The sequence below is a fragment of the Setaria viridis genome, chromosome 9 (assembly GCF_005286985.2).
Source record: "Setaria viridis chromosome 9, Setaria_viridis_v4.0, whole genome shotgun sequence".
Classification (NCBI taxonomy): Eukaryota; Viridiplantae; Streptophyta; class Magnoliopsida; order Poales; family Poaceae; genus Setaria; species Setaria viridis.
In genome coordinates this window covers 40,472,553-40,484,757 of record NC_048271.2, presented here as the reverse complement: position 1 = coordinate 40,484,757, position 12,205 = coordinate 40,472,553, and positions in this window count along the sequence as shown.

Genomic DNA, 12,205 nt, shown 5'->3' with positions numbered 1-12,205 from the left:
GTCATAAATTTAGAGAGGAAGCCAGCCTCGTAGGGACAAGTAAAAAAGTGACGACGTTGATCAAGGTGTCACACAAGATGGCAAATGCGATGTTTAGTGTTGGAAACGGATAACCATAGCCATTATGCAGCTAGTGGCGGATCCAAAAAATAAAGTAAGGGTGTGTTTGGCAAAGCTTCATCTGATTCTGATTCTCTATGAGAGTTGATTCTACGAGAGAAGTGATTTCGTGGCTGAAAGTAATTCTATTTGATTCTTTAGCATAAACTCTTAAAATCAGGATGGAGAATCACTTCAAAGAATCAGTAGAAGCTACTTTTTTCAACTTCAACCTCTTAGTTCATTTCAGAGAATCATTTCACAAAATCAGCAGAGAATCACTTCTTTCTGAAAAACTGTTTGGCATATCTCCTGCTGGATTAAGAAGAGAATCAGCTCTGGGAGCTCTGCCAAACGCAGGGGGATGAGTGCTTAGTGACTTAAGTGAGCTCGCTTAATACTAAGTCCAACTTAGATATTTAGAAGCTTTACACATGCCTACGACAGGAAACTCGGAGCTGAGAGCAGTGTCAAGGTATCGAGACGACAAGCAATGCAAGAAGGCGACTCGTTGTTTAGGGGCTTCTAATGCATAGCCACTGACTACAAGGGAATTAGGGGTAAGACCTGCCGACGTTTAGTAGCGTCAACTAGTGAAGATTTGCCGCGTGAATCCTCGGATGGGTTAGCTTGCGAGACACGACAGATTTATACTGGTTCAAGCAACTTGCCCTACATCCAGTTTGTGGTGCAGGTCCTTTATTCCCAGGCTCGAAAGCTCAAGTTTATAGTAGGGGGTTACAAACAGTGCGTATGTGTGTGAATGTGTTCCACTTGTTGTTGAATCCCTTCTCTCATCCCTCCCATGTCCTTATATACACGGCTCATGGGGAGGGTTACACTATAGGTCGTCATGGGAAACCCGTTCCGTTGGGCATTCTCCTCCGATTGGTAATCGTGGGGCCCGTCCTTCAGTTGAGCCTCTTTCTGCTTGATATCCACCGAGATCTTCGTCCAGAACCCACTCTTCTGATCGCCTTGGTTGTTGAACCTGGCCCCTACACGTATTCGAGGGTGTTGCCTACCTCCGGTCACTTCACCTGGTGCCGTCATGATAGTGGATTAGGCATGCTTAACTAGGTACGATCCAGAACAGTGCCACAACGCCGTTCCCAACTGGGAATTCTTGTCCTGAGGCGGTTGTCCTACCTTTCAAGGCACCTACAACAGTGCATCCGACTGGTCGGCCGCGTTCCCTTGCTCCAGCCCGTGTGGACCTGATTGCGGCCGTCACATCGAGCAGGTCTAGCTATGTCTCAGGGGCATGATAGGCCTGGCCCATCATTATGCCTCGGTCCTTGCATGACATCTTGGGCTAGCCTAGTGGTTTGTTCCTCTCGATTCCTGGGCCTCAACCTCGGGCACCGTCAGCTGGTCGGGCGATGATGGTAGCGGTTTTCCGCCCAGCCCAATCAACTTCATTTCTTGATCCTTTCTTTGTCCGGGCTTACCGATGGTTTAGGGTATCCCTAATCTGGGTACCCGTCAGTAGCCCCCGAGTCCTTCATGGGCTGGAAGTCGGGAAGGGACTATTCCCCGACGGCAGTCTTCTGATCGCCTTAGCCATCGGTCCAACGCATGTCGCCCCAGGACTAGAATATGTTATTTTTTTATTGATGCTGGATTGCGATGGGACAATTTCCTACCCCGTGTTTTGTCAGAGCGACCTATCTTCGTCATGGCCAGCCATCGCTCCTGCCCAGAAGGTTAAAGGGTCCACCGTCTTTACGTAGGTGCCTCGGGGTTCATGTTTATGAGGAGATCCTCCTCTTATCCACATGTGATCGCGGTCAGTTTATAAATAGCGGCGTCCTCCTTTTTCTCATCCATCCGCGGCGTTCCAAGGAAGATGTCGCCCTGCCTTCCTCCTAATGGAGGGAGGCCTCCTGAGGAAGTCTTCATTCATGTGTTATGCACGCGGCTCGATCCCAGGTGCTAGGAGAATGTCAGCGAGCGGAGGGGTGTGACGAAGGTGTGTGGAGGTAGCGGGGTGGCCAGTGTTAGGACAGCTTCCATGCTGCCCATGATACTATTGGCCATTTCATCAGTGAGATGGTTGGTAGTGCTGATGTTCAGGGTCGGTCCATGGTTGTTTGGTCAGCCATGAGCGTTGTCCTAGCGGATGCCGGTGTTCCCGACACTTCCCACTGGGGGGCCGGTTGAGCGATGGGCCCTTATCCTAGATCTTCTTCTAGCCTTCCTCTGCCTCCTCCGTGGCGACTAGGTTAAATGCTTTCCTTCGAGTCTGTTCGAAGTAAGCCTTCCCGACGCCTTTACGCGGGTTGTTGATGCTAGCAGAAGATCAGCGAGGCTCTTTGCTGCCTCGTTCCGCCACAGTTGTAGCACCAGCACCTGCTTTCCTACCTCGTCGGCCCAACGAGCGGTGATGGCCATATTTGTATATGTAAACGGCTTCGGCCTTTGATGGAATGAATGCATCTTTAAGGTGTCTTTATTTTCTGTCATATGGATGATTCGGGTTTTACCCTTTGCTTTGTTTTTAATCAACCCACGCTTCCCTCGGTGGGGGCAAATTTTTTCGAGCTCGAATGGCAAATTCCTCGATGATCGCATGCCACGCCCGCTTTGAACCTGAACAGGTTTGTTCAGGCGAGATCCAGTTTTCCTTCGGTAGGAAGCCTAGCCTAGCTCATCTTGGAGCATCTCACGCCACCTCGGTCCCCTTCTGTTTCGGCTCCCGAGTCATTCAACCAACTCGAGGGACTCTACTGTCCTCCCTTTGTGGGGTCAGCCGACGGATAGGGTCTTAACCGTGGCCTTCGAACACACTCGGGGATCCTCTTCAGCTGGGGGCTGTTCCTGACTCATTTGGGCCATCCTGGGGCCTATCCCTTACTACCCCGCGCTTGTTTGGTGGGTGGCGGCCTTGGAGCCCACTTTGAGGCTAGCCTTCGAACCGCACACTTGTTTCGTGGGCCGGTGGCTTCTTTCCCTCATCCGGCTCAATGGGCCGATGACCCAACGACTGGGTGGTGCCTCATCACGCGACGCGCTGGCGCCGCCCGTATCGATATTTTGTCAAAAGTTGAAGGGTCACCCCGCGACTTCATGTCACAAGGGCCCACCCCATCCTTGTTGCAGGCGAATCTGCTTCCCACGCCCTGGCATGGGTAGTAGTGGGCCCTATTGCGCCTGCGCGCGTCCTATCGGTTCCTCTCCCTCTCTTTATAAATCGTCTAGGGGGCGATAAGGCTTGCTCTTTCTTCTTCCTTGCTTCGCATCTATCTGCACATCTCCTCGCGTAGCCATGCTCGTGTCAGGTACGCCACTTCATCGTCCCCGCCGTCACCACTGTCACAACGTCATGGGTCCTAGCATCGCTCAGAGATCTCCGGCGCTCGCATTCGCAAGCTTGTGAACAAGGGATTCCTCCCTCCGCAGGAGAAATCCAGATAGCGCCTTCCGCAGGGGGAGTCCTTCCCCGATCCTCGGTTGGATAAGATGGTGGTCTTCGCCCCATTCTACAAGCGGGACTTCGGGCTACCGGCGCATCTGTTCCTCCAGGCGCTCCTACACTATTATCAGCTGGAGCTGGAGCATCTCAACCCCAATGAGCTTTTCCACATCGTGGCCTTCATCACCTTGTACGAGTGCTTCCTTAGCGTGCAGGTGAACTTCCTGCTATGGACGTACTTCTTGACCGTGTGGATCGAGTCTTGCCCTAGGCTGCGTGGCGGAGGTGGCGCCCCTATCGGTGGAGTGGGGATCTAGCTGCGAAGCGGGAAGGGGAAGGACTACCTCGATCTCCTCTCCATCACTTCCAACAAGGGATGGCACGGGGAATGGTTTTACATCAGCAACCCTTCCCCGAGTCTTCCTCCGTTCACTGGCAGCGTCCCTATCATGTAGGACTCGTGGACTTGGGGCATGCCGGCGGCGGACAAGAAGAAGCTAGACTAGATTCTTCCTATCTTCCGCAAGCGCGCTTCACAGGGGATCACCAGGGCTAGACTGCTGAGGGAGTTTGTTAGTCAGCGTATCCAGCCCGTGAAGCAACAGCCCAACAGGATGTTCCAGTACTTGGGCCCCTAGGACCCGACTAGGGAGAGTCCTAAGGAGCTCCTCGATTTGGAGGTCCGCGCGTGTGTCCGGTCCTGCCTAGCGAGTGGTGCTGATGCCATACCTAGGGACCACCCTAGGACCTATCATGCGGGCAACCCTTCTAATCTAGTTAGTCACCCGACTGAGTTCTTTTACCTTCGCGATTTCTCTTTTCCCCGTCCGCTTCCATCCCTGACGTTCCTTAGTGACTGATGCCGTCTTCCTTTTACCGTAGGGGCTACTAAACCTTACGCTTGAGTGGTGACTTCCAAAGGACCAGGACAAGAGGCCACGAAGGCGAAATGGAAGAAGGACGCCAAGAAGAAGAAGAAGAGTGATTTTGAAGCATCGCGCTGGAGGTGTCAGGCCACAGGCGAGTAAGAGTTGGAGGAGCCTGATATCTCTTCCGACGACCAGTCGTTGCTACCCCCGAGAGGCACGGCCGACAGCACTCACTTCCCCTCTGACGCCTCTGTTCTGAAGCATGGCCTGGGGATCGTAATCGACAATCGACGACGACGCCTCCAAGCGTGCAGGGTAGATGGCCTGTCGGCGGGCACTGTCTCTGGCGTCGCTGCTCCTCCTGAAGGTTCTGCCCCTACCCCGACCAGAGCTCTTGGGGTCCCGTACATGTTATCGCCCAGGTTCATCCCTGGTCCCGCATTCCCGGCTGTTGCTAGGAAGTTGGGCTTGTAAATGTTGTGTTGTAATCCTGCTCCTCGTGTGACAGGGGTCCGGCCTAGCCGTTATCCAAGAGGGGCGAGGCTGCTGCCCCGATTGTGCATGTGGCTTCCTCGAGGGCTCCATCCGCGTCCACCACTCCTTCAGGCGGGGCAGTTCCTCATGAAGTTGGCGGCTTCGTTCCCCGAGGTGAGCCTGTTGTGGTTCAGCAGGTGCAGGTGGTGGTGTCATCGGGTCCCCGACCTAAAATTGTGGCGAGCAAGGACTCCCTAGACGTTGCTACCGTTGGTGATGTCTCCTCGAGTCATCGGATCCCGCTACTCGAGGGGGGCCGACTACCCCTCCCATGGAGCGCTCGATGGCCGTAGAGACACCACCATCTCCTCCTCCGTTGGTGATCAAGGCGTTTAGCTTCCCACTTTCCCTGTTGCTTCATGACGCAGACGAGACATCTTCCTCCTCAGCCGCAACCGTTCCACCGGTGGCTGCCTTTTCTCTCGTCGTTGCTTGTCAAGAGGTACCGTCGGTGAGTCGGGTCACGACTAAAGATGGTGCGAGGACTACTCCACCGTCTTTTGTGGCGTCGTGGGCAGGCCCTGTCATGGCGGCAGTCAACAATAGCTCATCATCGGTTCGTCCAACTGCGACACCGCTCGTGTGGGCTGACCGCCAGTTCCCTGACAGGGAGGTGTTCTGTCTGGATGACATGGCAGAGCAGCGGGAGTGGGAGTAGTCAAGGTGCGTCACGTCCCGGGTGGAGCTTGAGCAGGAGAACATCCTCCGCCTTCTGTGCGGCAATCTCCTTCCATGTGGAGAGGTAACTTCTTTCTCGTGTTTTTTGATTGCTTCTCGTTGGTGCTGGCCGCTCAGTCTTTTCTTGCCTTCAACGGATATTTGCTCACTCCCAAGACAAGATCAACTTCCTTTGTCGCATGGTCCTTCCTTCGGGGGCCATGGAGGAGGAGCGTCATTGTCATGAGAAGGTCGAGTCTCAGCTGGTTGCGACGCGGGAGGAGCTCGAGCGCCTGTCCATCCAGAACCAGTAGCTTCAGGAGGACATGTCCAGCTCAGAGTCGAGGATGTCAGACTTGGTGGAGACCACGAAGAAGGATGTTGTGGCTTGGTAGACATCTCTTCTCCAGGCGCAGTCGGCTCGTGACGAGGCGTTGTCGGAGGTCCAAAGCCTTCATATGGAGAGGGATGCTGCTCGTGCTGAAGTTGAGCGTGTTCAAGGTTAGTTGCTCTTTTTACTTTTGGTCAACTGATTTCGCCGCTCGGCCTTCCTTTTGTTATCCCTATCCTCCTTCTTTTTGGTAGGGCTGGTCGCTGTGGTGGAGGAGAAGACTCGCGTGGTGGAGGACTGGTGCGGTCGCCTGGAGCAGCGCGTGAAGGTGCAGGAGGAGGCGTGGGATGACAAGTGAGCCAATTAGGAGTCAGTGGAGAGGGCCAAGGAGTGCTTGGAGCAAGATCTCGAGCACAGGGTCGTGGCGGATCATCGTGAGTGGCTTGTACTTGCCGTCTCATCGGTAGGCTTCTCCATGATCCTTGTTCTAAGTGTCTTTCTCGTCCTGCAGATGGTCAACTGGTGGCGGTGATGCTACAGTCGGATAGGGATCATGTGCGTGAGGACCTTGCGGCAGCAGTAGGGGAGTTGGAGCAGTTTTGCAACACTACCATGGTGGTGTGCGAGGCACTTCAGCCCCCGAGTGGAAGTAGTGACATCCTCAGCCGCCTCGCCAGCCTTCTCGATCGTGTTTGGTCAGCAATCCGTTCCACTTACTTCTTCGGGGTGCATACGACTCTCTTCGTGGCTGCTTCTCACTATGGTGAGCTGGATCTGGCTGCCCTGGGGGTGGTTTTGCTCCTCTTCCTGAGGTGGAGCTGCAGTAGATTGAGTCGGATGTGACCCCTTGCGCCGAGCTTTAACCAAGAAAATCCCACCAGAGCTTGCGCTGGGAAAAGAGCTGAGGAGGGATTAGTCGTGATGCTACTGTGGTTTGATCATGGCCCGTGTGTGGGCGTGTATGAACAATTATGCGTGTTTTCTTTCTTGTTCTATGAACTCTATGGCGGTGAACCCCTTTTGATCATTTTCCGTTTATCTGTCGCACTCCGGTTTTTTCCCTTTTTGAGTTGATAAAATCTTTTTGCTATGGCCCTTGAAAACCTGGGTCGTCCCGTTGTGGTTTTTAGACGCCTGGCTATTTTATCTTATCGATCTTGAGGGCGAGTCGGGTCTTAGCGATAAGTTTCAAATGATCTGAAGGGGTAAGACCAATCCTTTCGAAGGGTTTAGTTGTTACATATTTGGTAGCCCCCGAGCGACCCATGGCTACCGACTGGTGGGTTGGCACGGGTGGCTTAGTTGGGAACACCGCACGGCTTTTACATCAAGTGATTGGTTTTAAGTCGAGTACATCTCAGGGGTAAAAAGACATAGTTGTTCTATGTTCCATGCGTTGGTGATGGTGTTGCCTGCGGCGTCTTCAAGGCGATACATGCCTGGCCATAGCACTTCTGCGATGATGAACGGCCCTTCCCAAGGCGGTGATAGTTTGTGCTTGTCCTTAGAGGATTGCACCATTCGAAGGACGAGGTCGCCAACATTGAAGGACCATGCTTTGATGTTTGTTGTGGTACAGTCGCAGGTTTTGTTGGTACTTTGCCGACTAGATTAGGGCGACATCTCGAGCCTCATCTAGCATGTCGTTACCATCTTGCTATGCTTGCTCTGATTGCTCTTTCCTGTATGTGCGAACCCTTGGCAACCCATAGTCTAGCTCAGTAGGGAGCACTACCTCGGCGCCATAGGTCCTAAAGAAGGGAGTGAAGCTTGTTAGCCTATTGGCCGTCATTCTCAGGCTCCAAAGCATGGAGGGGAGTTCGGCCACCCATCATCCGACGAATTTCTTAAGCTTGTCGTAGATGCGAGGCTTGAGATCATGTAAGATCATACTATTAGACCGTTCTACCTAGACATTGGTTCACGGGTGGGCCATAGGCACCCAGTCGACCCGGATGCCATAACTATCACAGAACTTCAGAAATTTTTTCCCGGTGAAGTTGCTGCCATTGTCAGTGATGATACAATTGTGGACCCGAATCGATGGACGATGTCCAACATGAACTCGACTGCCTGCTCGGACTTGAGTGATGTTATCGCCTTAGCTTTTATCCACTTGGTGAACTTATCAACTATGACCAAGAGGTGATTGTAGCCCCGGGTGCTTTCTTAAGAGGTCCTACCATGTCAAGCCCCCAGAGCGCGAAGGGCCACGTGATGAGGATCGTTTGCAACTCTTGCACTGGAAGGTGTGTTTGTCTCGCGTAGAACTAGCACCCCTAGCAGGTATGTACCAAGTGTTCGGCGTCTGCCACAGCAGTCGGTGTGGCGGAACCGCCCAAATTAACCTGGCTAAAGTGCACTTAAGTCGCCTAACACGCGATCATGCACCTTAACAAGTCAACTTAGTCATCCGTCGGATTTCATCCGATAAACCACATACTCAGGATCGAGAAGCATTGCTCACACGAAGGTGAGTGGGTACAGAGGCTACAACATTCCCATCACATTTACATATCTCAACAATTTATTACATCAGAGTTTTCGAAATTCAAACAGGATTTGCAAGGTTGTAAACAACAAGAAGTAAAACAAGCGAAAGCTAAACGTCGACACACGATATCATGACGAAGCCGATCATGACATCAATGACCCTTGTCCTCGCCGTCCGAGGAGGGATCCCACTTGACCGTCCAACCTGGAGGGAGCTGGGTAGGCCAAGTCAGGCTGGCAACCATTTCCTCATGCTCAGCACTCCCTGAAAACATAGCCACAACAAGGCTAAGCAACTAATACTCAGCAAGACTGACCCGACGCGTGATAACTACTTTCACCAACTCCTAGACATGCAAGGCTTGTTGGCTTTGGGTTTGTTTTGCCAAAAGCATCTATAGTTGGTCCTTACTTTCAATATTTTAGCTCAAGTTCTAAGTTTGTTAACCAGTCTAGATTAGCAACTTAATTATACTGAGCAAGCATAGTTTTCCAAGCAATTAAAGAACAAGCATCAAGATTTATGTCCTCATGTTCCATCTTTACTCAGTGCAGAATAGCGATCAAGCAGTCCCAAACTGTGAGAGGCAGACAAATCGATTCAAATTTATTAACCATGCATGGTGGACCTAATCTCACGACATCCGTGCACCACGATGGGTCGCTTCATTTGTCAGCCATCCCCATCGATCCCCAGGCACGTGTCAGGGCCAAACTTCCCTTGGCATGCAATGCTCCACACTCCCGGCCTCTTGCCGTACTGTGACCACACTTGCACCCACATGATGCACCATGGGAACCTCGTTCCAGGGACAGCAGGAGTATAAGCCACGCCCTAGTTCAATCAGGTACTAGGCTTCCCTATCCCATACTAGGTATGAGATTAGTACTTTCAAACACTTGATCACGAACGCCGACATGTTTCGACCTTAGCAAGTTCATTACTAGATAGACGGGGCAAACCACCATATCAGAACCATTCCTGATCCCGTCCGTCATCCTTATGGTTGTAGCATAAGTAAACAAATAGCTCCTATAACTCGCGATTGACAGACAATCACTCGACTTTTACCAAGTCCTATTTAGCATTGCATCTACGTGACTTATCATGCTAGTGTTCAGATCATAAGGGTACTAAGTTCATGCATCTAAGGTGTCATTCAACTCCTATAAACGTAAATGCACAATCATAAGCATCAACATATTGCATAATTTAAAAACAGGGAAGCATGCACCGGGGCTTGCCTGGAATCCACACTAGGTTAGTGTTTGTTAGACGACACTCGCTTGACGAGCATCTCCCATCTCGGCACTTGCTTAGTCCTTCCATCTTCGGGATAGGTCCACCATACACCGTCTTCGGGTTCGGTTCCATCATCACGTCCTTCACGTGGTTTATCTAGCGTATCTAGATGAGATGCAAGATGCAAAAGCATGAATACGAAGAACGGTAAAATAAGATGCATCAGACAAAAGCACTCAAGGCAAACATAAGATCATGCAAGACATAGGCACCTAGAGTTATTTAACTATACACCACACAACCTATTATAGAGGGATAGCAAGCACACTAGGCATGGCACACAAGTGAAGTTAAGTCAAGCTATTGCAAGCAATTAACAATCAAGAGCTAATTAAGCATAGCATCACACAAGAACTAGGGTGATGGTGCTTAACAACATGGCATACATAAGTGCATCATACAACCAGCAAGTTGAAGGTGATCAGAGTATATTACATTTGTTTTTAAACCACTCATGCACAAGCAAGTCACACACCAATATCACTAAGGTTCTAGCAAGCTATGCAGCGAGGTTATTTGGTAGCAACATGTATACATGACCATTTATTCGTTAAGTGCTTGACCAACATTATATAACACATTTATAAGATCCTTAGGTAGATCAAGTTAACTCTAATAGTGATATGAGCTAACTAACAAACACACAAGGCAACGTCAAGTTAAAGCTAATAACATTAAGCACATACATCGAATCCGGACAGCAGCACAGTAGTCATTTGTTTTAGCTATAACTAGAGATATAAGCATCCGACAAGGGTGACCCTAAACTTTATTTAAAGTTAATGAAATTATCTAAAACTTTATTATTCACATCAAAAGCTAATTCAACAAATAACAAGGTGAAGACACACCAATGAGTAGATCTGTACAAACAAGGACATAAAACTGACATGCAACTTTAGACAGAAATAAGTTGAGTTCTAGCTTTCACAACAAGGTAGTTCTAGACTTTTTAAAAAGCTTAATAAACCATGCACAACTTTGTTATAAACACCACAAGATAAAACTAAAGTTAACCAGGTCAAACATCACAAAGAAGACATCTCTGTCCAGATTAGGATAGATTCTGTCGTTCCACTTCACAAGCTCATAACTGGAGATTTAGACCACCAAAAGGGGTGATATTTAACAATTTGGAAAGCTCATGAAAAACTCTACACTTATTATATTATCTCCAATACATGATTCAAAGCTTAGCTAAGTCAAACAACACAATCATTCAGACCTATACAGAGAGCACGCAGGAGCTTAGCTAAGTCAAACAACACAATCATTCAGACCTATACAAAGAGCACGCAAAACCTGACGATGAACTTGTAAAATCTATAGCTCATAAACCATCAGGATTATGATCATGAAAATTTAAAACAAGGTATATTATGAAGTTACCTACAAATTTTGTATTCACCATAATTACAGAAAATATCATTTGCATCACGAAAATATTGCCACAACATAACTGCTATAGCATCCATTTCAGCACACATACAACAAGGTTCTTCATTTAGTTCTTTAACAAGATAACATATGCATAAGTTAAACACATAGCTCACAAATACCATGAACATAGTTAATTAGCATTAGTTTTAGGTAACATGGTACATCCTAAACACCTTAAGCAAAAATTAAAGCAAGGATGAAGAACTTATGTAAGCAACATAATCATTAGTTGTTATGTTAACATGAGAGCATACATATAAGTTATATTCAAAGCTTAACCACTGCTTATCACAACTTAGCATCATATGTACCCCTTAAAAACAACTATTAAAAGCATCACATGACTTGAGTATATGCATCTACTAGCAAACTTTCATTATCCAATTATATAGTAAACATATATATTAATTATAGGTGATGTGGCAAACATCTCATTTGGAGATGAGAGTTTTATGGATGATAGATGCTATTAAAACATGTCTACTGCACAAATCTCACATGTTCAAGTTTTATAATTTAATTGCTATGAAAAAGACAAATTGCTCTTGCAAGAAAGCATGTAAAAGCAAGATAAATCTAAGATCATCATTTTCTATAAACACATAGCCATATAATATGTTATTATGGTAGAACAACACCATACAAAGGTAGCGGAACCACATTTCCCTTTTTTACACCTACATAAAATTTATAACTTATTTAAAACCATTTAAGTTATAACTTATTTAAAACCGTTTATGAAGCAATAAAAAGTTAAATCAATAACTCAATAATACATGGACCAAGCAATATGAAATTTTTACCACAGCACAAGAGAATCATTTATAGTCTACCATAAAAATTTCACAGAAATTGGAGCACCACAACTTTAGATATGAAAATGACAAGTAGAACAAGCTAAAAATTACCTATTTATAAAGATTAAATGAAAACATGATAAAAACAGTACCCAACTAGCATGTCCAATATTTTTCCTAGCTAGAGAGTGTCATCATAAGACTAACACGACTAGAATCACAATTTTTGGACTTCTAGAACTCAAGATATGCATCCGACCAACTTAA